The sequence below is a fragment of the Chinchilla lanigera genome, unplaced genomic scaffold (assembly GCF_000276665.1).
Source record: "Chinchilla lanigera isolate Chin_1 unplaced genomic scaffold, ChiLan1.0 scaffold00107, whole genome shotgun sequence".
Taxonomy (NCBI): domain Eukaryota; kingdom Metazoa; phylum Chordata; class Mammalia; order Rodentia; family Chinchillidae; genus Chinchilla; species Chinchilla lanigera.
Window position 1 is genome coordinate 2,111,788 of NW_004955508.1, and position 22,617 is coordinate 2,134,404.

General features: G+C 38.8%; 1 protein-coding gene and 1 long non-coding RNA gene across 9 annotated transcripts in view; one reads left to right on the plus strand and one right to left on the minus strand.

Annotated features, from left to right (window-relative positions):
• LOC102009202 overlaps positions 1–17,651 on the minus strand; it is a 58,458-nt gene extending 40,807 nt beyond the window's left edge. For 2 of the 6 annotated variants that reach the window (XR_001231651.1, XR_001231650.1), the window contains exon 1: positions 16,889–17,638. This is a non-coding gene — a long non-coding RNA (uncharacterized LOC102009202). Of the gene's footprint in view, positions 1–16,820 lie in introns of all 6 variants that reach the window. The other 4 variants (XR_264387.2, XR_001231649.1, XR_001231652.1 and 1 more) reach the window with 4 other exon arrangements.
• The window catches only part of Slc9a9 (solute carrier family 9, subfamily A (NHE9, cation proton antiporter 9), member 9), a 611,715-nt gene that overhangs the window by 51,710 nt on the left and 537,388 nt on the right, over positions 1–22,617 (plus strand). The gene's annotated exons all lie outside the window — the stretch shown is intronic.

Sequence of the window (22,617 nt, forward strand, 5' to 3'; positions counted from 1 at the left end):
TGGAAAACCTAAGAACTATTGCAATTTATACAAGCAACAGTGTATTATACTTTTATGCCATATGTAAACATATAAAGTTTCAGGAAGTACCATATGCCAAGTTTGTTTTGTTCGTGCTCCACACAGATAGAAATTTTGAACAGAAAATAAGTGGTGAAAACAGTATTCTATGTTATGAGCCGATGAGGAGCTAAAAACCGCCTCTGATAGGACAAACCTAGCCCATGTTGCTGTATGTATATATATATATATATATATTTTTTTTTCAGTGTTTCCAATGCCATTTGCCAAATTGTTCTGTGGATCTAAGGTATCTTTAATTAAGTTTTAAAGTTTTGGGTCCAAAATTTTATTACACATTGGTTTTATGACATTAGTTTCCTATGTAATACCTAGCAATACCAAAATATATATTAGGAATTTCTGGATTTCATATCAATAGGCAGTTCAAACAATTTATTTCAAAAGAATCTTCTCCTGTTACTAGTGCTTTAAATTATTTATTCTTTCAACATGAATGAACTAGTGAGTCCTATTGATTTTAATTCCATGTTTTCAAGGAGTGCACTAGTAAGTTAAAGAAAAACGTGACGCATGAATAAGTACATAAATAGCGCTAAAAGGTGAGCGGCAAGGGGTAGGACTAGAAGCACAGATGCTCAGAAAGGGGCTGTACTGATTCTTGTTAGTGTGGATTTCAAAGAGTACTGGTTGAGCCTGCTGGTTAGTAGTGTGTGTGGTGTCTGGAGCAGGCTGGGAAGGCTTTTGAGATGGAGAAAAACAAAATAAAGAGAAGAAAAAGGGGTAAAGAATATTCCAGGAAAGACAACACTTCCAATTTGTTAAAGTTTGGTAGACCCATAAAACACAGGGCAGGAAGTAAAAGCACATCTTGATTATAGTCTTCCTGAAAGCCAGCTTGAGTATGCCCACCCTGTTTGTAGTCAGCGGAGAGTATAATTTTGACAAAAGCAAAGGGATTTTTCAGATGTCATGAGCAGGATATTAAGCCAAAACAAAGAGAGACAAAACCTAAACCTGGGAGATAACGAGGGGTGTGGTGGAGGAGGAGAAGAAGAAAGGCTATGCAGGTTTTCAACCCCTGTGGTGTAAAGAAAAAGAGGAAGAAGAATGTACTCGGCTTCCCTGCACTTGTGGATTGTCAAAAATACTGAGGCAAAAGAGGGCAATTAGAATTTAGGAGAAGATGGCTTGTAGGGGGAAATCACAAGCATGGTTTTGTAGTGGATTGATAACTGGTGGTCAACTTATAACCCCCAGCTGCACTGAGTGAGTGGTGCTGGGTATGGGAGGCCCACCTGAGGACTGTTGCCAGCAGCATAAGAGGCAGACCTAGAGGAGAAGAAGCAGGCTGTTGGGAACTGAGAGAGGCTCTTGGGAGCTGAGAGAGGAAGTGGGGAGCTGGCTTTCCCAATGAACTTGGCTGTTTTCATCCTCCGAGGAGCTCGGGACCTTGCTGGCACTGAGAATGGCTTCAGTTCACTTTGGAGAGCTCTGGTCCTCACTCTGAGCATAGCTTCCTGGTTCCGGAGGGGAAGATGGTGCACTGCCGGCCTCCTGGAAAAGCTTGCTGCGTTAGCTTCCCTGATGGGAACTCGGCCATCCTGGTCATCGGAGGAGCTCGGGACCTCACTGTTGCCGACGATGGCTGTGGTACCTTTTGGGGGAGCTCTGGTTCTTCTGAGCATCACTTCCTGGCTCCAGTGCAGATCCCTCAGCCTGCTAGCACAAGTTCTTCATCCTGCTGGCACAGACTTTGTAGATTCCACCACTGACCTTTGGGCCTTCCCAGCAGATCCGTGAAACAGGCCTGCATGAGACGTTGTCATGGGTTCTGGGCCTCCAGTTGGATTCATGGGAGGCATTGTTATGAGCTCTGGGTATTCAGCTCAACTCATGTAGGACCCTGTTGTGGGATCCAGGCCCTCAGCTGGATTCCTTGGTCTTAGTGTGTGGACAGATTTCCTGCACTCTTTTGTATACTGTTCTTTGGGTGACTTATAAATAATCATATAAAGTATGTGTCCTGTATTATATTGTTCCTCTTGCAAAATAAGCCGCCCCAAACCAACACAGGTTTCAATCTGATAAACCCATCAATGCATCTCATTATTTATTTACCATTGCTTCAGCATATTTTGTTTTTATAACATAGAGTTGGAAGGGTCAGCAGGCCATTTGGCTCAGAAGGTTGCAGACCCAGTATGTTTTCAAAAAGTTGTCAGCACAGTTAAATTTATACTTCCTTTCACTCATAAATCAGGAGACTGTAATGCACAAAGTCAAGGGAAGCTACCCAGTGAGAATTTTGCCAAGTCTTCACTTCCTGTGTGCAAAGCAACACTATCAGTTGGTAAGGGAAGTTATTTTGGAATAAGTCACTCTGCTGAGCAATCTGTCCTATTGTTTCAATGAAGAAAAGTTTTCAGGCAGCAAATAATCACCAGACCTCGTATCAGTTGTGTGGATAAGACTGTATGTTTTAAGGAAACCCCTGTAGAAACAGCTAACCATATATCACTTTCTAAATCTATTTTTCTATCATTAAATATATTAACCCAATCCAGTCTTTTTCTCACTGCCCAACTTTTCCTGGTGTAGTCAGCAGAGAGTATAATTTGAGATGGAGAAAAACATAATAAAGAAAAGAAAAAGGGGTAAAGAATATTCCAGGAAAGACAACATTTCCAATTTGTTGAAGTTTGGCAGGCCCATAAAACACAAGGCTGGAAGTAAAAGCACATCTTGATTATAGTCCTCCTGAAAGCCAGGTTGAGTATTTGGACTTTTTGTAGCTCAGGGTCTTAATTTTCATACATTTATCTTAAACTATTTTTGCACTTTCCAACCTTGCCTTTTACTTGATCTTTCTAGCTGCAGAGGCCATGGGCAATGCTCTTCCTGTAGCAGGAACAGCTTGACCAAAGAGAGTCACTGGCCCACAAGATAAATATGTGTGGATCACACTGTGACACTTGGGGAGGGTTAAGGAAAGGGCTGGAAAGAAAGCTCCTTTAAAACTCCTCCAGGCATGTTCAGAGGAAGCAAGCAACAAGGTGATAAGTCAGTGTCTGGGCTTTGAAGAAGCATTTGGGGGCTACTCTCTAGTGGAATGAATTCTATTCCTCCATCCTACAATAAACAGGGCTTTATGATTTTTATTTCTCTGACCTAAGAAGTCTTGGTTCTTACTCCATCCCAGAACCTCAATCTTGGCAGTGAGTGGTTTGAGCTTTGGACAGACTAAGCTGCTTTCATGTTAAATCTTAGTAAGCAAACCAGTTGTTAATAAAGAAACAGAAATTTTATTTACTCTAGCTGGTTTTTTCTACCTGCATTCAACATTCTTTGAAAAAACAAAAAAAGGCTTAGAAGATGATCTCAGAAACATCCCAAGACTAAATATTCTCTTAGGTTTTAATGCAGTCAGTGAACAAGAACAGATTTCTTACTTATTCATTCAACAAATATTTATTTGTTACACACACACTATAAGGTAAGTGTTTGTTTTTAGCTGCTCCAAGTATAGCAATGAGCAAAGCAAAGTCCCTTTCATCAGGGCATTTAGATTCTAGGGGTAAGAAAGCTGCAGGACAGTTTACCACTAGCGTTTATATTCTGATGTGGAGAGGGAGACAACTGCTGTGAGGGAAAGTTATCCGTGGGAGCAGATGAGGAGCAAAGCCTTGGAGCAATGTCCTGCATGGGGTGGGGTGGCAAAGCTGGAGCAGGGACAGAAATGAATAGCAAAGGGAGCCGCATGGAGATCTGCAAGAAGAGAGTGTTAAAGCAGAGAGCAAAACTAAAGAACATTTAATGCTTGTTGTTTGTTTGGTTTTTTTTGGAAGTCAGTTTGATATCTTTGGTTTTTAGGAAGTCACTTTTCCCCATCCTAGGTCTTCGTTTTCTTATTTATTCATATTCCATGATTTACATTGAGTCTTAGGAAAAATATTTGTTATGGTTGAGAAATGTGGAGAAGAGGGGTCACTTTGAAATGGGGAATTAAAAACCCAAAAGATGGGGATATTGTGCTGCCCCAAGGGGCACAGGGTGCCATGAGAGACCCCTGCCCTGTCTGTGGGCTAGCCTTAATAGTGCACAGGCAAACAGCAAGGAGTTGTTCTACCTATACTTTCAGTGTAATTTAGAACAACTTGAACTTCAGGATTAAGAAGAGTAATCCTACAATATTCCTTCACCAAACATAAAGTTTGGGAGTATTTGGGTTAAGCCCCTGCCACTTGCAATTTGGCTTGTCTTTTGCGGACAGGACTGTAGCACTCTGAAGTTCTGACACTGGGCAGAGGACTCTTCTCTACGTTTATCACCTCCTCCTCTTCCTTCTTTACCAGTGAGTCATACTCAGGACTCGTATTCTGAGGAAAGAGGTCCCCAGAACATTTATGTGAGGGGCAGGAATTTGCATTCCAAATACCTACCCAATTTTTCTTCTTAAAAATAAAATCAACGAACCAAACAAAAATCCCTCGATACTCAAAATAGTGTAAAGGTTGTTGGTGACAATGGGCTCATGGAATGCCGTGTGATTTTAAGGGGGATACGTGCTGACACCTCTCACATTCACTCTTTGTTGGAGAAGGAGAGAAGTCTTGTAAACGTGCCTGAGTAGGTGGGATATTGGGGTGACATTCTTTCCAGTAGGCACACCTTGAAAATGGGAGAAAGGCTGTGGTGGTAAAGTTAATGACTTCTCCAAAAGATGGTTATCCTTAAGCTGCAGAAAATATCCCTGGGGAGAAACACTGGGATGTCCCTCATCTTCCAATCCCTGTGCTTTCCTATTACTGTCTGATCTTGGACCACCACCAAAGACATGCTGATGATTCCTAGGCTTCTGATTTTGGCTGGGTGTCGAAAAACACAGGGTTTCATTCTTCTGTTCATTCATTCATCTAGTTCCAACCGGGACTTAGTGTGGTAGCAAAGGCATACTGTACAGGAACTGTGGGAGTCAGTATTGCAGAGCATGCAGTGTTTCAAGATGCTGGGGAGCCACTATCTTCGTAGATATCACAGGGGCCATTTTCCAAGGATGTTTGGATCAGAGTGGCCCGCTGGAGTCTGTGGCGGTCTCTCCACTTCCCTACCCCATTCAGCTAAAGGTCATAGTTGCCATGTTCCATGAGGCCTGGATCTTTGAAAATTATGACTCATGCCTTGTTATTTGATTCCATTTTCTGTATTTCTTAACCAGCCCTGGGTTCACTACATATTATCCAAAAATAAGGTGCCAACCTTTTGAGCATCAACACCTACAGGGTAGTGACTATTGTTTATTACTGTGCATGATCTTGTGGAGGACAAAACTAATGAGCATTTGATGCCTGTTTTTCTCTAAATCATTTCGATATCTGTTGTATTCTTTTGGAAGTCATTTTCCCCCTTCATAGGTTGTGCCATATTATTTATCCATATTCCATGGTTTACATGAAGTCTTAGAAAAAATATTTGTTGTGGTTGAGAAAGGTGGGGAAGAAGAGTGGTCAACTTGAAATGGGGAATGAAAGCCCCCCAAAGATGCAAACACTCTGCCCCAAGGGGTACAGGGTGCCGTAAGAGTGCCCTGCCCTTCCAGAGTACCAGGATTCAATCTCAGATTTATCCTCAAACTTCCGGGTGATCTTAGAAGGTTATATAAGAGTGCATGAAGCCCTGGATTCAATCTGCAGCACCAAAGAAACAACTCAAAATGGAACAGAGAGTGACCTACCCCTCACTGCCTTCATGTATTCAAATGAAGCAGTATTAGCATCTATGTCAAAGGGGTATTATGACTACTAAGTGGAATGATTTATGCGAAGTGTTACTATGCCAAGCATGTGAGAAGACCTCAGGAAGTATTAGCTATTACTGTTGAGCACCCATAACTGCTCAAAAGTTAACACACTGACTTCTGAACTCTTGACTATGTGCCATCTATCAGTCAGGTTTGCATTACTGTAGGAAAACACCCAAGGGAGTAAATTTATAAAAACAAAAAGGTTATATAGTTTATAGTTTTGGAGATTCAAAAGGTAAAATAAGGCAGCTCCACTGGTTTGATCTTTTCGTGAAGGCATTGGATGCCAGCTCATCATAATGCAAAAAACAAAGGGTCACATCTTGAACAGGAATAGAGAGAAAGAGGATGGGCAGGACTGGGCTTGCTTCTTTTATAACATTTCTTCCCAGAGGACTCTAGGGGGTGACATACAAATAACCTCGTGTTGCCAGTGACCTAAGGATCTCTCATAAGCCTCGTCTCCCAAAGGTTCCATCATGCTGCAGCCACACCACCCTGAAACAAGATTCTTAATACAAGGGGTGCTTGAGGAACAGTGGGCAGACCCAAACCACAGCACATGCCATTGTGTAAGTGCCCTTGAGCATATATATCTAATACACGTTCTTTCATTCATAAATTAGATGCAAGTACTGCTATACCAATACATTGTACATGTCATCAAGCATATGTAAACTAGAATTTTAAAAGGTTGAAGTAAATACAAAATACAGAAGCAAGCCCTCTCTCTGTCTCTCTGTCTCTCTCTCTGTCTCTGTCTCTCTCTCTGTCTCTGTCTCTCTCCACACAGTGATATCCTCTTCTCCGTTTCCTAAGATATGGATAACTCACCTCTGAGGCCAATGTAACATATTTTATTAGAGTTGTGCTTCAGTTTTCACCATTTTTAATAACTTCTGTCTGAATCCATTAAGCAATCATAACATAATACCACAGACTGGGAAAATTATAAAGTATAAAAATTGACTTGGCGCATGGTTGTGGAGGCTGGGATGTCCAAGGCTGAGGAGGCCTGTTGGGTGAGGCCCTTTTTGCTGTGTTCTAATGTAGTAGGAGGCGTCGCAAGGTGGGAGGACATGAAGGGAGGAAAGGAGACCACACAAATCTTTTATCAGGAACCTGCTCCCCTGGTAACTAATCCACTCCTGGGATGACTGCATTGACTCCTTCATGAGGGCAGAGCCCTCTTGACCTAAAAGGTCCCACCTCTCAACGCTGTCACATTAGAGATTAGGATTTCCATGTTTAGACTTAAAAAGAAATACATGGTGTCTTTTTTTTTTTAATCCCATTCTGCTGAAGTCTTCAGTACTGAGCCTCAGCACGGTGGTATGTGCATGTGCTCTTGGCCTGATATAGGGATGTTCTTAGGAGCTGGTTAGCTTTATAGAAGCATTTACCCCCAATGTAAACTACTGTACTCCAGCATCCCATTATTTTGTATTATAAATCCATAGCCTCATAACCTCCATCATTCTCCCATTGTGTCTTAGCTGCACTGTAGGAATATTTACATCTATAATGTTTTATTAATTTTTATTGCCTTACTGGACTATAGGCTCCAAGAGGGCAGGGATTAGGTCTTTTTAATGGTCCCTATTTATTCCAGCATGGCTGGCACATGATGGAGACTGTAGATCTTTATAAATGAAGAGATGCTGGCACTAGGTATCTATCATTCTCTGCTTGTTGTTGTTACTTCTCGCTGCTACTTTGTCCTGCCTTAATTACTGTCTATTTTGTATCCAAATATCTATGGCATTTTTTCCCTTTGAGTGAAGTGTATGGGATTTGGTATGTTTGCTTATTACTCAGAGCACTGAAGTGCTAGAAGTCTCCTCCAAATAATAAGTGGGGAGAGAGGTAGAGAGAGATGCAGAGCAGGAAGAGAAAAAAACAAAACAAGACAAAGCTTTGGCTCTGTTGCTACGGTGCATTACATTTATTGATTTGCATATGTTAAACCATCCCTGTATCCCTGGGATGAATCCTACTTGGTCATGGTGTATAATCTTCTTGATTTGCTGTATTCTGTTTGCCAGTGTCTTACTGAGGATTTTTGCATTTATGTTCATTTGGGAGATTGGCCTGTAGATCTCTTTTTGGCTGCAGAAAAAGCATTTGACAAAGTCCAACACCCACTCGTGATAAAAGTCCTACAGAAAATTGGGATAGATGGTCTTTATCTCAGTCTGATAAATGTCATCTATGACAAGCCCAGAGCCAGCGTCATACTAAATAGTCAAAAACTGACAACTTCCACTCTCAAATCAGGAAGAAGACAAGGATGTCCACTATGACCACTCCTGTTTAATTTAATTCTGGAAACATTAGTCAGCACAATTAGACAAGAAAATGAAATAAGAAGAATAAGGATAGGAAAGGAGGAGGTTAAATTATCATTATTTGCAGATGACATGATACCCTACATAGAAGATGACAAAAACTGAGTTCAGCAGCATAGCTGGACACAAAGTCAACACTAAAAAATCAATATCGTTCCTGTACACAAACAACAAACACACTGAGAGAGAAATTAGGGAAGCAACACCCTTCACAATGACATTTAAAAAAAGAGAAAAATACTTGGAAATCAATCTAACAAAAGAAGTAAAAGTTCTACACATTTGAAATTACAGTACTCTGAAAAAGGAGATTAAATAAGATATCAGAAATTATAAAGATATCCCTTGCTTATTGGTAGGAAGAACCAGGACAGTAAAAATGATAATTGTTGGACAGATTTATTGTGCTCCTAATCAAAATACCCTTAGCATACCTCACAGATCTAGAGAAAACATTTCTAAAATTTATCTGGAATCAGAAGAGACCCAGAATGGCAAAAACAATCCTAGGCAACAAAGGCAAAGCAGGGGGCATCACAACCCCTGTCTTGAAATATTACAAAGTCACTGTGATAAAAACAGCATAGTACTGACAAAAAGAAAACCAGATCTGAGGATTAATTGAACAGATTAGAAGATCCAGAAACAGCTCCAAACACACTCAACCACCTTTGACAAAGGGGCCAAGCAATTTTACTGGAAGAAAGATAGCCTCTTTAATAAATGGTGCTGGAAAAACTGATTTTCCACATGTGGAAGACTAAAACTAGACCCATGTCTCATCATGCCCTAAATTAAAATCAAAATGGATCAAAAATCTAAATATTAAAATAGAAACACTCAATCTTCTGGAAGAGAGAATACATAAAACACTTGAAGACATAGGTGTAGGCAAATATTTCATGAACAAAACCCCAGTCTCATGGGAAATATTACATAGAATCAACAAGTGGAATCGCATCATATTAAAAAACTTTTAAACAGCAAAAGAAACTACCCATAGAGTGAAAAGACAACCCACAGAATGGCCAAAAATTTTAGCTAGCTGTTCCTCAGACAAAAGACTAATATTTAGAACATATGAAGATTTGAAAAAAAATTAGAACTCCCCCAAATTCAAAGACCCAATCTAAAAATGGGAATCTGAGATGAATATACACTTCTCAGAGGAATAAATACAAATGGTAAATATATGAAAAAAATTTTAACATCATTTGTCACTTGATAAGTGCAAACTAAAATAGCACTGGATTCCATCTCACCCCACAAAGAATGGTTATTATTAAGAAATCAACCCATAAACAAATGCTGGAGGAGCTTTGGAGAAAGAAAGAGTTCTCTACTGTTGGTGTGAGTGTAGACTGGTACAACCACTGTGGAAATCAGTGTGGTGATTCCTTAAAAAACTAGGATGAGAGGTCCCACTTGACCCAACCATTTCCCAGCTGGGCATCTTCCTGGAAGAATTAAAAACTTCATACCACAGTGGTACATGCACACCCATGTTTATAGCAGCATAGTTTGCAATAGATAAATCTTGGAAACAACCCAAATGCTCATCAACAGAGGAATGGATAAAAAAGATGTGGTCCTTTTATACTGTGGAGTACTACTCAGCCATAAAGAAGGATAAACTTGAGACATTCCTAGGTAAATGGTTGCACTTTGAAACCATACTCTTAAGTGAAATAAATCAGACACACATGTATAAACAAAAGGATAAATAAGGAGCAAAGTGTGTAGTAGAATATAGTGAAATAGAAATGTTCAAATGAAATAGGAACTAGGGAAAGGTGAAGGGGAAAGAAAAGGAAAAAAGATAAAAGAAGAATAAAATGGAAACAAAATTTTGTAAATGAGGATGGGAAAAGGGGTTGACAGGATAGGAAGGAATTAATAGAAAGAGGAAAAAGAATATATCGCATATAGGTACAAACTCCCTATGATGAATGTGACCATTGTGTATGTCTAAAGTGTACCAATAAACTTAACAAAATAAAAAAAGATAAAAAACAAAGCAAAGCAGAATGCTGAGTTCAATACAGAAAATAGGAAGTGGGGGAAAGAACACGAGATTTCCCATTATACTTTAAGCCTGAGTAGATAAAAATTTAAACAGATGTTTCAATTCTTTGTCCTTTGCTTTATTCCTTCTAAAACAGTAAACTGTGGCAGGAGTGCACATTTATCATCACGGGTCTCCAGCGGGCAGTTATGTACAAGGTTCCATGTGACTCCATTCCCTTCTCTCCCCATGTCAGTAAGAAGCTCCCCCTGGGCAGCTTATCCACCCAGGCACAATGCACATAGAGCGACTCAGGAGGGGTCAGTACACAAGGCAGCTGGAGAGGTAACCATGCTGTCTCTTGTTGCCATTTAAGCCTGTCCAGGGTGAGGGATTCTCTCCACGCTTCTCTCAGCTCCATTTCTCACCACAGGGCGAACTGGAAATTGATTTATGAAGTTCTCCCCCAGACTGGTGTGGAGCAAGAACATGCTGCAAAGCCAGGGTGTCTTTACTTTTCCTCCAGACTGTTGCTATTGGTCTGCCAGAGAAGCAGACAACCTGAGATGGAGCTAGTGAGCAGGATGTTTATTAAGTGCCCTTCAGACCGCACCTATAAATAGAGGAAGAAGGAAGTCTTAGTGACAGAGGGGGGAGTTAAACTGTGACGCCCAAGGATTTTTCTGGCTCCTTGGGAAGCTCTGGGACCTCAGAGTCAGCCTCACTTGGACTCAGGTGGCAAGGTCTTTGAACAATCAAATTGCTCTGTCTTTGCATTTGGAAAGGAGTGGGACCTTGGGTGAGATGGCTCTCTGCAGATTTTGCAACCTTTGAAGGAGCTGACTACATTCCTACTAACAGGAGTGAGGGGTTTTCAGGGCAAAAAAAAATCTGGCTGGTACATTGTATCCCACGCATTGACCCATCATAAGCTAGGAGGCTTCTTAACCAATTTTATGCCCAAGACAGAACCCAAATGTTAAGTGAAAATGGAATTGGAGAAAATGTCTACATTGAGTGCTGCAGCAGGCTTCTCCCAGCACTTGAGAGCTGATAATTCATGACATTTTCAGGAATTTGGAGAACCAGTTGTAAACCACTGGAACCCTGAAATTGGCCACAGTGATAGCATTTACATCAAAGAAATTGTCAAATGCTACAAATCACTGATTGTGGGTTGTCTGTTTGTTTGTTTCCCTCTAGGGAGGTGATTTACCAGTACTCACTGAGTACATTCTTACTTAATTGTATTTTTAGGGGGATTGGGAATAACCAAAGACTTCATTTCTTTTATATCCCTAAAAGTCCTTCTTCTATAATAGTTGTCTAAAAATCCATTGTTAAGCCGCCAGGGATGATGGCACATGCCTATGATCTCAGCATTTCAGATGCTGAGGCAGAAAATCACCACAAATTCAAGGCCAGGTGGGCTATACAGTGAGTTCAAGGACAGCCTGAAAGATATACTGAGACCCTGTTTCAAAAAGCAAAAACACAAACCAAAAAGTCCACTGTTAAAGCTTCAAATCTTTAGTTTAAAATCTGCCTGTGGAGACAATGAATGGAAGTGTATAAGGTTTTACTGTTAGACCTAGGGATGAATCTTTTCTTTAGTATCTCAAAGCGTTGAGACCTTGAGCAAGGTAATTTCCCTTAGAGTTTTTCTTATCTATAACACAGCAATTAGGGATGCCTTCTTCAGGGGACTGCTTTATAGAATAAAACAGGGAAACTTATATTCAATGTCCAGGGTGTTGTAAGTATTAGTCTGCTTCCTTCTCCCCTTTTTTATTTTTTTGGGATAGCGGGAATTGAACTCACGACCTTGTGCTTGCCAGGCAGACATTGTACCACTGAGCTATATCCCCAGCCCCCTTTCTTCCCTTCTACAATCACATCTGGTCTTGATGGGCATGGATTTCCCCTTGGAGTACGAAGTCTGATTGATGTTTTTTCTATTTTTTTATTGCACTGTTTTTAAAGATGGTTGTATCCATTAAAAAAATATTCACCTTAATTTTAAATCATACTTTCTGCTGATTTCACAATGTCCTCCAGACCCCTCCAGTCTCCTCAAGTGCACACTGTGCCCCACAGCCACCCCCTGCTCTGACCGTGGTCCTTGCTGCCTCAGCTCTTCCCTGGCAGCTTCTCCAGGCCCGTTGCTCCCCGGAGTGGCCATGTGATGGGAAAGCTGCATGCGTACCTCACAGCTGGGGCTTCATGGAGATAATGCAAACTCAAAAACAAATTATAAAGTCAAGGAAACTCTAGGCCTGGGATTCTCCTTGTGTGTTCTGAGATGATAGAAAGCTAGTATCTTTTGCCTGTAATATAAAGTGAGGGCAACATTACTATCAATTACAGAGTTAGGAAGAGGAACTCACTCCTAAGGCCCGGAATTTCAGTTGTACTGGATGCCTGGGTCCCTGGAATGCATAGGTCTTTGTGAGATGGGGACGGGACCCTTCTCACCTCCATCTGTTATTTTCTCTTCTCCTGCTGATATCATGTCAGTTTGAGAACAGAGTCACAGTGTTATGTCAATATTTCAGCTAATGGGGGGTGGCAGGGGGCTCTCCACATGAAGAACAGGCCTGCAAGAGGCCAGCAGCAATGAATCCAAGTATGCAACCAGTCAAGAGGAGGCAGGCATCTAGAGTCCGGAATAGGAAGCCACAGCATTTGCCTTATAACCAGGGACTTGAGAACAAAGGGGAAAGTTATGAATGATTAGTCAAGGGCAACAGGCCTTACCTGGACCTGTTCTATATTCCAAACCAGAATGTATGGTCACTGTTGCAAAGATAATGGAAGCGAGTTCAAGCTGGGAAACACAGGAGACACTTTCTAGCCATAGGTGACTTGCTGTCATGGCAATAATCGGAGAGACCTAAGCATTTTTTTCTGTGTTTGCAGCCAATGAAAGACATATTCAGCAGTGGAATGGGTGACCTGAATCCATTCATGCGTGGTAGTTAAGATACTGTGGTTTACACTGTGGATATCAGGGTAGAGATTCCTCAGTAAAGTAGGACTACAGGCCCCACTTAACCCAGCTATTCTTCTGGAAATTTTCCCAGAAGAATTAAAAACACCATACCACGGCGATATGTGTGCACCCATGTTTATAGCAGCGCAATTTATCGTAGCTAAATCTTGAAAACAACCCAAATGCCCATCAACTGAGGAATGGATAAGAAAGATGTGGTATTTTTATACAATGGAGTATTGCTCAGATACAAAAAAAGATAAACTTGAGGCTTTTATAGGTAAGTGGATGCAACTAGGACCATACTCATAAGTGAAGTAAATCAGAACCCCATGTGTAAACATCATATTGTCCCCCCAGTGTAAGAACATGAAAGAGTAAATAAAACCCAAAACTTACACATAGATAATATGAAAGGGAAAGAAACTGCTCAAAAGAAGAAACAACTGGGATGAGGGAAAGGAGAAAGAGAAAGAAGGAAGGGAAATATATATATAGATATATTCTATATCTATATATATATAGATATATTCTGTATCTATATATATTCTATATATAAATATATATATTCTCTATATATTATATATATAATATATATATTCTGTATATATATATAGTATATATACAGAAGGATAGCTGGGATAACTGTACTGCTGATGCGTAGTGTCTTATTGAAAGGAACAGTTAAAGCTTTATTTATTTTTTGACCAATTTTGTATGCTTCTAATTTTGTATGCTTCTATCTGGTAATTTGAAGACAGTAACATGCAATATAACAAACATTGCTGAATTCCTATCATCTTGTCTGGTGAAATTCTGTATCATTTATAATTTTTTGTTTTTGTTTTTTATTCTCTTTAACGGTTTGATCAATCTTCCATTCTTACATCTGGTAATCTTAGCAACTTCGTTGAAGATAAAAAATATGTAATATAACAACCACTGTTAATTCCTGTCATTTTGCTCTGAAACCCTGTGTCACTCTTATTGATTTTACTTTGTTTTGATTTTGTCTATGTTGTTGGTATTTTGCTATTGTTCTATTTTTTATTCTTTTTAAAATAAAAAATGATACTGTGGTTTAGAGGCCAATCCATAGTCTCATAACTTGTTTGAATGCTGCAAAATAGTTGTGTGATCCTGGGTATTATAATTAACCTCTCTAAGCTTCAGTTTTTCCATTTGTAATGTACAATATTCCTAATTACTTGATAGGGGCCATTGTGAATTGCAAGTGAAAAAATACGGTTCATAGTTAAGTGCTCAAAGCATGTCAGCCGTTGGCTTTGTTGTCATTATGTGAGCAGTAAAGCAATAGACTTGCAATTAAAAGCTATGATTTGAACCTAGGCCTTGTTGTTTACAAATTAAGTAAGTCACATACCACAGCTTTGGTTCCACATCTGTAGAAAGGGGTGCTCACAGTACTGAAAGGGCTTTTTGAAGAAAAAGTGAGATCTTGATTTTAAAATTTTAGCAGTATCATGGTAATATCAGTTGTTATTTTTGTTATAATCATTATGATGATGAATTGACAACTAGCAAAATTACCAGGTTATAAGTGAAGAAGGTAAATCCTGAATTTTAGCAATGACAATACATTTCTTTTTTGTGGTGGTTTATTATTTATAAAGGCTTTTACTATTCCCTGGTCTGTCTCAATCTGATCGTAATTCCAGGAGCAAACAGATATTATCCCATATTAGGTTCAGGAAACTTAAATTACTTGGTCAAGGTTGATCTGCTGCAGAACTTGAATTAAGGCAACATGTTCTGATGCCTACTTCAATGTTCTTTCAATTCCGTGATGCCAAGTTAAATATTTAGAAGTCTGAAAATGTTTCAATCTTAAATCTTCACTTAATTTTTGCCTGGAATTGCAACCATTACCTCTCTCCACTAAAATATCAGTGTTTTTATGTGTCATTTTTAAAGGTATAGGGTTTACAATGGTGTATTTCTAAATTCTATAATTTTAATTACTTGGAAAAAATCAGTTCTATGGCATTATAGTCTCACAATTGCTCATTCACTTCCATTGTTTTTCTCCACATTGTTCTGTTATTGTGCTCTGTAATTTAGTTTTGTTTGTGAACATCAATGAAACCCAGAAGAAACAGGTGACCTATGAAAGATCCATGAACATTTCTGGAGCAATTTGCTATACCTATGTGAGAGAAAGGATTAAATCCCTACCTTATTTCATAGAACAAATAAAGTGGAGATGGGTTAAAGGCCTAACTTTAAAAAAATTAGAAAATTTAAGAATTAATATATTTATAACATCAGAATAGTAAACAGAATTTTAAAGCTACCACCAAAAGCTCAAAAAATAAGGTAAACATAAATACACTTTACAAAATTAAAGTTAAAACCTTTGGTATGGAAAGGAAATAGTCATAAACAAAGTTAAAAGTTTAAGAAAATAATGAGAATGAAAAAGATGCGCTTGAAATTTAAGTAGCAAAAACTGAATAATAGCCAGACTATAAGGAGCTAATCAAAAAGAAAACATCACACTGAGTGAAAGAAATGACTAGAAAGTTTAGAAAAGAGCTGTAACAAAAGACTGATAAACAGGCAAAATGTGCCCAAGTGATGGGAAACACAACGTAACCAATAGTGTGCTCTCATTTTGTACCTTATCAGCTTACCAAAACTTAGATATTTTTCAATATTAGGTGTTGACTCGTAGTATAGAAATACTGCAGAAATACTACAATAATAATCTATGCTGGGAGTACAAGTTGGTGAAACTACTTTAAAGTAATTGACAATACTGACTAAAATTGAAGATTTGTATACCTTATAATACAAGTTACACTTGTAGAGAAACTTTCACATGTCTACAAAGAGTTAAGGATAAACATATCCAATGCAGTATTTTTACTAATGGCAGAAAATATGAAACAAACTAAGTGCACATTAAACAGAAGGGGAAAAATAAAACTAAATCTTGATACTTGGATCCAATAGAACAGTGCACAGTAGTTTAACTGAATGGACAAGATCTACATGTATATTCTATTGATAAATCTCAAATGAAGGTGCATGTCAAAATCAGGATACAAAATTATTTATTAAATTTCTATAAAAGTAAAATATATGTACAAATAATACCAGTTATTGTTTGTTGACACATACATATGAAGTATAAGAATACCATCATGGAGGGAAAGGACACCAATTTTAGGAAATCTGTTACTTCTTGGAAAGGAAAAGAGACAGGAATTTCAACTGTGACATGTTTACGATTTGTTTGAAGGGCTGGGGGCACTGCTCAGTGATGGAGTGCTGGACCAGCGCGTGGCTTGATCCCCAGCGCAAAACACCCACTCCTGCTGCCTGAGCAATGTTTTACTTCATTGTTTAAAACATTAATTCATTTTAAATATAAGATAATGTAATATAATAGAACAGAAGGTAATACAATATAGTATAAATACATACATTACTCTGATCACTTCTTTAACTCTCTAAACTTATTTAGGGTCTTAATTAAGTTTATTTAACATTTCGCTGTTACCGCTGCCTGTCTCGATCACGCCTGCCTTCCTTCTTGGACCCTCTGTCCCTTCATCTCCCCTTACTTCCTTTCCTCCTTCCCTTCCAGAAGGCATTTCTCGGGTCCCTGGAGAGCGCCCCACTCACCTGCCCCACCGAGCAGCCGGGGCTGCCCCGCATAACTCCTTTCTCACCCCTTCATCTCCGGTACTCACTTCTTTGTTGAAGTCAGCCAGAAAGGATCAGTACACACTTCCAAATGATAAAATCCAACGCATTTCTCCCGGGTTCTCAGGGGCTGTTTCTTCAGTAACGATATCCGGTTAGGGTCGAGTCAGCTTCTCCCCGGGTGACGTCCATCCAGACCGGCCGAGTGTAAAAAGCTCAGGTTTATTTTAGGAGTTGGCGTTCTTGCGCCATCTGTCTTTATCGAATTTCAGATACATAATGAAGAATTGGGAAAATGTATGCCCCAGATACAGCACTGAGAAAGTACTCTAAAAAGTACGTGCTATCCGTCTGAAGTTCCGTTCTCACTGCTCATTACGCTTGCATTTGCTAAACCCGGCACCCTACGGCAGGGAGCAGCGGGTCCTGTGGTTGCTCCTCTTTTCCCCGTTTCCTTTGGCCCTAAACTGTCCTCTCTGTTCTTCATCCTCTCCCTTCCTGGAAGTGCGCTTGTTCTTGACCTTTTCTTGCCTTCGCCAGCTTTGTCCTTGGTCCTCTTTTCTGTGGCACCTACTCCCCAGAGATCCTGCCTGTATTCAGCACAGCACGCCTTCCATGCTGAAGATTCCGGGCATTTCTCCTTGGCCTTGACTTTTCTGCCCAGTATATCTTTGCTAGTGTGTCACAGACACCTCGGACTTTTTGAGCTGTAGCCTTAGTAGCCCTCAGGTTTTCTGACCCTCCTACCCTTGCTGAATCAGCTCCTCCCCAATCGGATTTTCCCAGTCAGCCACCAGGTGCAAAACCATAGGCTCAGCTATGAAGAAAGATAAACTGGAGGCTTATATAGGTAAATGGATGCAGCTAAAGACCATACCCCTATGTGAAATAAATCTGAACCACATGTGTAAACATCCTATTGTCTCCATAGTATAAGAACCTGAAAAAGTAAACAAAACCCGAAAGGTACAATAGATATTGTGAAAGGGAAAGAAGTGGCTCAAAGGGAAGGAACAACTGGGATGAGGGAAAGGAGAAAAGAAAGAAAGAACAAAGGAAAAAAATATATATGGATATGCAAAAATAGCTGGGTAACTGTACTGCTGATGTCTGTTTATTGAAAGGAACAGTTAATGCTTAAATTTTTCTTTTTTTGACCAATTCTGCAGGATTATATCTGGTAATATGAACCACTAATTTGAAGACAAGGAGAAAAAGAAAGAAAGAGGAAAGGGAAAAAATATATATGTACATAGAAAGATAGCTGGGATAACTGTACTGCTGATGTCTATTGGCTTATGGAAAGGAACAGTTAATGCTTAAATGTTTTTTGACCAATTTTGCATGCTTATGTATGGTATTCTGAACAACTAATTTGAAGACAACAATATGCAGTATAACAACCACTGGTGAATTCCCATCATCTTGTTTAGTGAAGCTCTATCATTTCTAATGCTTTTTAAAATTATTTTTCATTCTCTTTAATGGTTTGATCAATCTTGCATTCTTACATCTGGTAATGTGAGCAACTTAGCTGAAGATAACAAGATGTAATATAACAACCACTGTTAATTCTGATTATTCTGCTTTGAAACCCTGCATCATTTTTATAGCTTTTGTGTTGTTTTGTTTTTGTCTATGTTGTTGTTATTTTGTTTTTTTATTCTGTTTAAAAAAAATAGACTCTCTGGGGGTTTTCATTTTTTAAAGCACAGAAACTTTAATGTTTAGAAATGCAAACATTATCTCTTGCAACTTTTTAAATGGCAGGATTACACAAGATTTTCAATCTTGTATAACAACATATGTATACAATGCAAGTAGCTTAGGAATTACCCACACAAATATCCAATTTGCCTCTCACATTTTATTCTACAAAAAGAGCTGGACATATTACATGCAGCTGCAAACAGAACCTGGGAGAATTGTACAGTCACATCCATGAGGGAAAATGCAACAAGAGATGTCTACGATGTCCACCATGTTCATGAAAGTCTCATTTTTCTTCCTTGTTTGAGGTATTCATACTATCATTCATTTTCTGCTTTTGCATTTGTGTTCTAGTAGATGCCATTTCTGCTAGTTTCTGTTGAAATTTGGACTCCCCTGGAAGGTGTTTGCTTCCATCTGCTTCACCTGATCCTTTGCTATCAAAGCATAGTTTTTTTAACTCGTTCTTCACCTGACAGCCTGGCCACTCCTCCCTACCATACACCTTGTGTTTTTGAAGTAAATACAGTGTTTCATGTCTTCTGGGTTTCTTTCTTTCTCTTCTAGCATAGCCACTTCTTGTACATTAACATTATTTTGTTCTCTTTCTGCTAACTACTGGCTGAAAAAGTTTTCTCTTCAAGCTAATCTTGAATTCCTTGAAAGCTAATCTACCTATGGCATCATTTTACATAAGAAAAATATTTTATAAGCAGGTAATATAGCTACATGGATTCATGTACCAAATATTCAAAAAAAGTATGTTGGAATCTGCAGGGTTCATTCAAAATCCACTCTTTTGTCTACCTGATTTGCAAATCAGGTCACTAGGTACAGGGGTCAGGAAGCTAGAGATACAAAATACAAGGTGAAATCGTAAGCCTGCTCTGGAATGTTTTAGGAACCTTTGCTAGATGTTTACATGGGCTGACAAAGGAAGAAAAACAGCAACCATCAGAGATGAGGGGAATTTTTAGAGGACTGGCTTGGAAGGGGTGGGTATCACTTCCGTCCACATTTCGTTGGCCAGTCTTATGGCCCCACTGGACAGTAAGGAAATGTCAACATGTCTGGCCAGGGAAAAAAGGAAATGGAGCGTGTGAGCCCATAGCACTTTTGGCCTCCCATGCCAGATGTGCTTTCTGCACTTTGGCTTTTTGACTTCCCAATAAATTTTAGAGAGCAGTCACATCATTCATGGACAGTTTCCTCAACTTTTCTAAGTTTCTGGGAATCTATGTTATGAGGTATATTACAATATATTTAACTAGTCCAGAGTCCAATCATCCTAAGTGTTTTGTTTTGTTTTCTTTCCAATCCTTTTATCCACAATGAATGCTTATTTTTTTTATAAGCACCAGAGGTATTTTATTACTTTCATTCTCCCTTGTTTGTTGGATTGGATATCCCTGTCCTGTCTGATTGGATGTCATCTTGTTTTGTTTTGTTTTGTTTTTTTTCTGTGCTCAGTAGCTATTTATTTATATTTTTTATTCTAAAAAGAGTAGTAAAAAAAAAGATCAACAGTGCACCAACATCACAGACATAAACAAAACAAAGCAAGAACATTGGGGGCTGGGGATTTAGCTCAGCGGCAAAAGCGCCTGCCTGGCAAGCGCAAGGTCGTGAGTTCGGTTCCCGGTACCGGAGAAAAACCAAAAAAAAAAAAAAAAAAAAAAAAACAAAGCAAGAACATTGAAAGTGATACAGGGTTTCAACACAAAATGATAGGAATTAACAGTGCTTATTATATTACATATCGTTACCTTCAACTACATTGCTCAGATTACAAGACGTAAGAATGGAAGATTGTTCAAATCACTAAAGAGAATAAAAGAAAATTATTAGATAAAACATTAGAGATAATACAGAGTTTCACTAGACAAGATGGTAGGAATATTTTTGCCCTTATATCATTCCACACATATACAAGTATATTTTCAGGAAAAATTCACTGAGTAAGTGTGGCTGAATCTAAGGATAGAGACAGTTAATATTTTGATAGCTATTGTCAATTACTCTTCTTAGAAGCTGTACAAATTTATATTGACAAGAGATGTTTTATTATTTAATCCTGCTTATAAAAAACTTCTTAAGTTTTCTTCAGTTTAGAATGAATGTAAATTCCTTGTTAGTGAACTTGGGCAAACCTTGCAATCTGGATAGTATCCACCCAGTATGCCTTACATCCTCCTCTTCTATTCCTTAGGACCCTGTATTACCAATTTCTGTTTCCCAAATGTGTCTGTGCATCCTATCCCCAAACATTGCATCAACATTTTCTTTCAAGTCGGTACCAACCAGAACATTTTAAATCCATTTTCATAGCTAATCTTTAAAAGCAGCTCTAAGATGTAGATATTTTTGTGGGTAGAGTGCAAATGAAAAAAAAACTCAAGCTCTAAGACATCAAGTTAGGTGACCACTCTGATCAGTGTATGGTATATTTTGCTACGTATTCTGAGTCTACCGTTTTCTCTCTCACTCTGGTTCTTCTCAATGCAAAGCAACCTAAGGCAGAGGAAAGAAGACGCACACCCTTGAGCAATTTCAGGTGTGTGCCTGCTTTGACTGAGCGAAGCTTTCTTTGAAGTCTCCTATTTATATTAAACATGCATATGGATCTTGAATTTCATTTTTAAATACATCTGCACTTATTTTAATATTTAAAATGATTTAAATACCTGCTACCAACTCTAACTGAAACTCCAGGAAATAGCTTCCTCTGTGGCTTGGGAAACCTTGCCCCAGCGAAGCCAAAAGATCATAGTTCTGGGTGTTGGTGCTCCATGGTAAGATTCACCTCTCCCATCCTGCAAAACCCACCTTGTTTGCTGCTTCAAAATCAAGCATTTCTGCAAGGTCAGAAGCCCAAAGCTGTGCCTCTGTCCTGCAATTCTACAGCATCTTTTTTTCTTTGCCTATAACCTTCATGGAGTGTCTCATGTATAGTTTCTTCATATTTCTTACAGCATGAAGAGGCCTGATGAATTTTTAATGAATAAAGCATTAAAGTTTATCGAACACATTACTGTGCTAACCATTTTTACTTGTCCAAGGCATTGACAATTGCCAAAATAACAAAAGCCTAATTCTTAGTACTAAATCTTGCATACAGTAGTTATGTTAGCCCAGTGTTCCATTGAAAAACCACACATTTAGATTTCCCATGCATATATATCTAATTCCCAGTGATATCCCTGTCACACTGATTGACACTGGGCATGCCATTAATTTCCTCTGCTGCCTCTAGAAAATAGGGATAACTGCATTTGCCAGCTACCACTCACAAATGTTGTCAGAATTGATGAAACAATGCTTTTAAAAGATCTCTTTGGAAGGACTATGCCATATAAATCACACTTGCTCACTAGAGTGGTTATTTCACTGCTTATTTATTTAGTAGTTCAGCAGAACACTGATATTTCTTCTCACATAAGTCAAATTGAGTCATTGTGTACCTTAATACTCAGCTGCAAATAGAATTTTGTGTCTATAACCTTCTGATGATCTTGGAAATCATACTCTGTATATTCATTCTAGTCTTGGAACTTTTCTAGTTATCACCATGAACACATAATGGGATGATATCTAGCCAAATATTTGTGTATATATGGGGTAATATTTAAAATATACTGCATCATTCTAAGCATATTGCTATTTCCTGTATTATCTTTAATATTTGAATTCTATAGTTAAAAATCTCACTGCTTTCATCTCAAGTCTCAGGTCTGTTCCAAATTAGTCACACCTTGTAGTATAGTAGAACATTTTAAAAGTAAATGGCATAAATTTTAAATTCTGGTGACCATCTATAAATATACTGGTTGTCATGAGCCAAAAGTGTTACAAGTAACATTTCAAGCCTTCAGTTGCATTAGCTACAGGTCAGGTGCTTAAATTAATAGGTCATGTGGCTAGTGGCTACCATATTGTACAGGACAGCTGTAGACTATTTCCATGGTCACAAAAATTTCTGTTGGGCAGAGCTTGGCTATAAGATTTGTATCTTCAAAGACAAATGAAAGTCTTTTTCTTAAAATGGTTAGCTTTTTGCTCTTTTCCT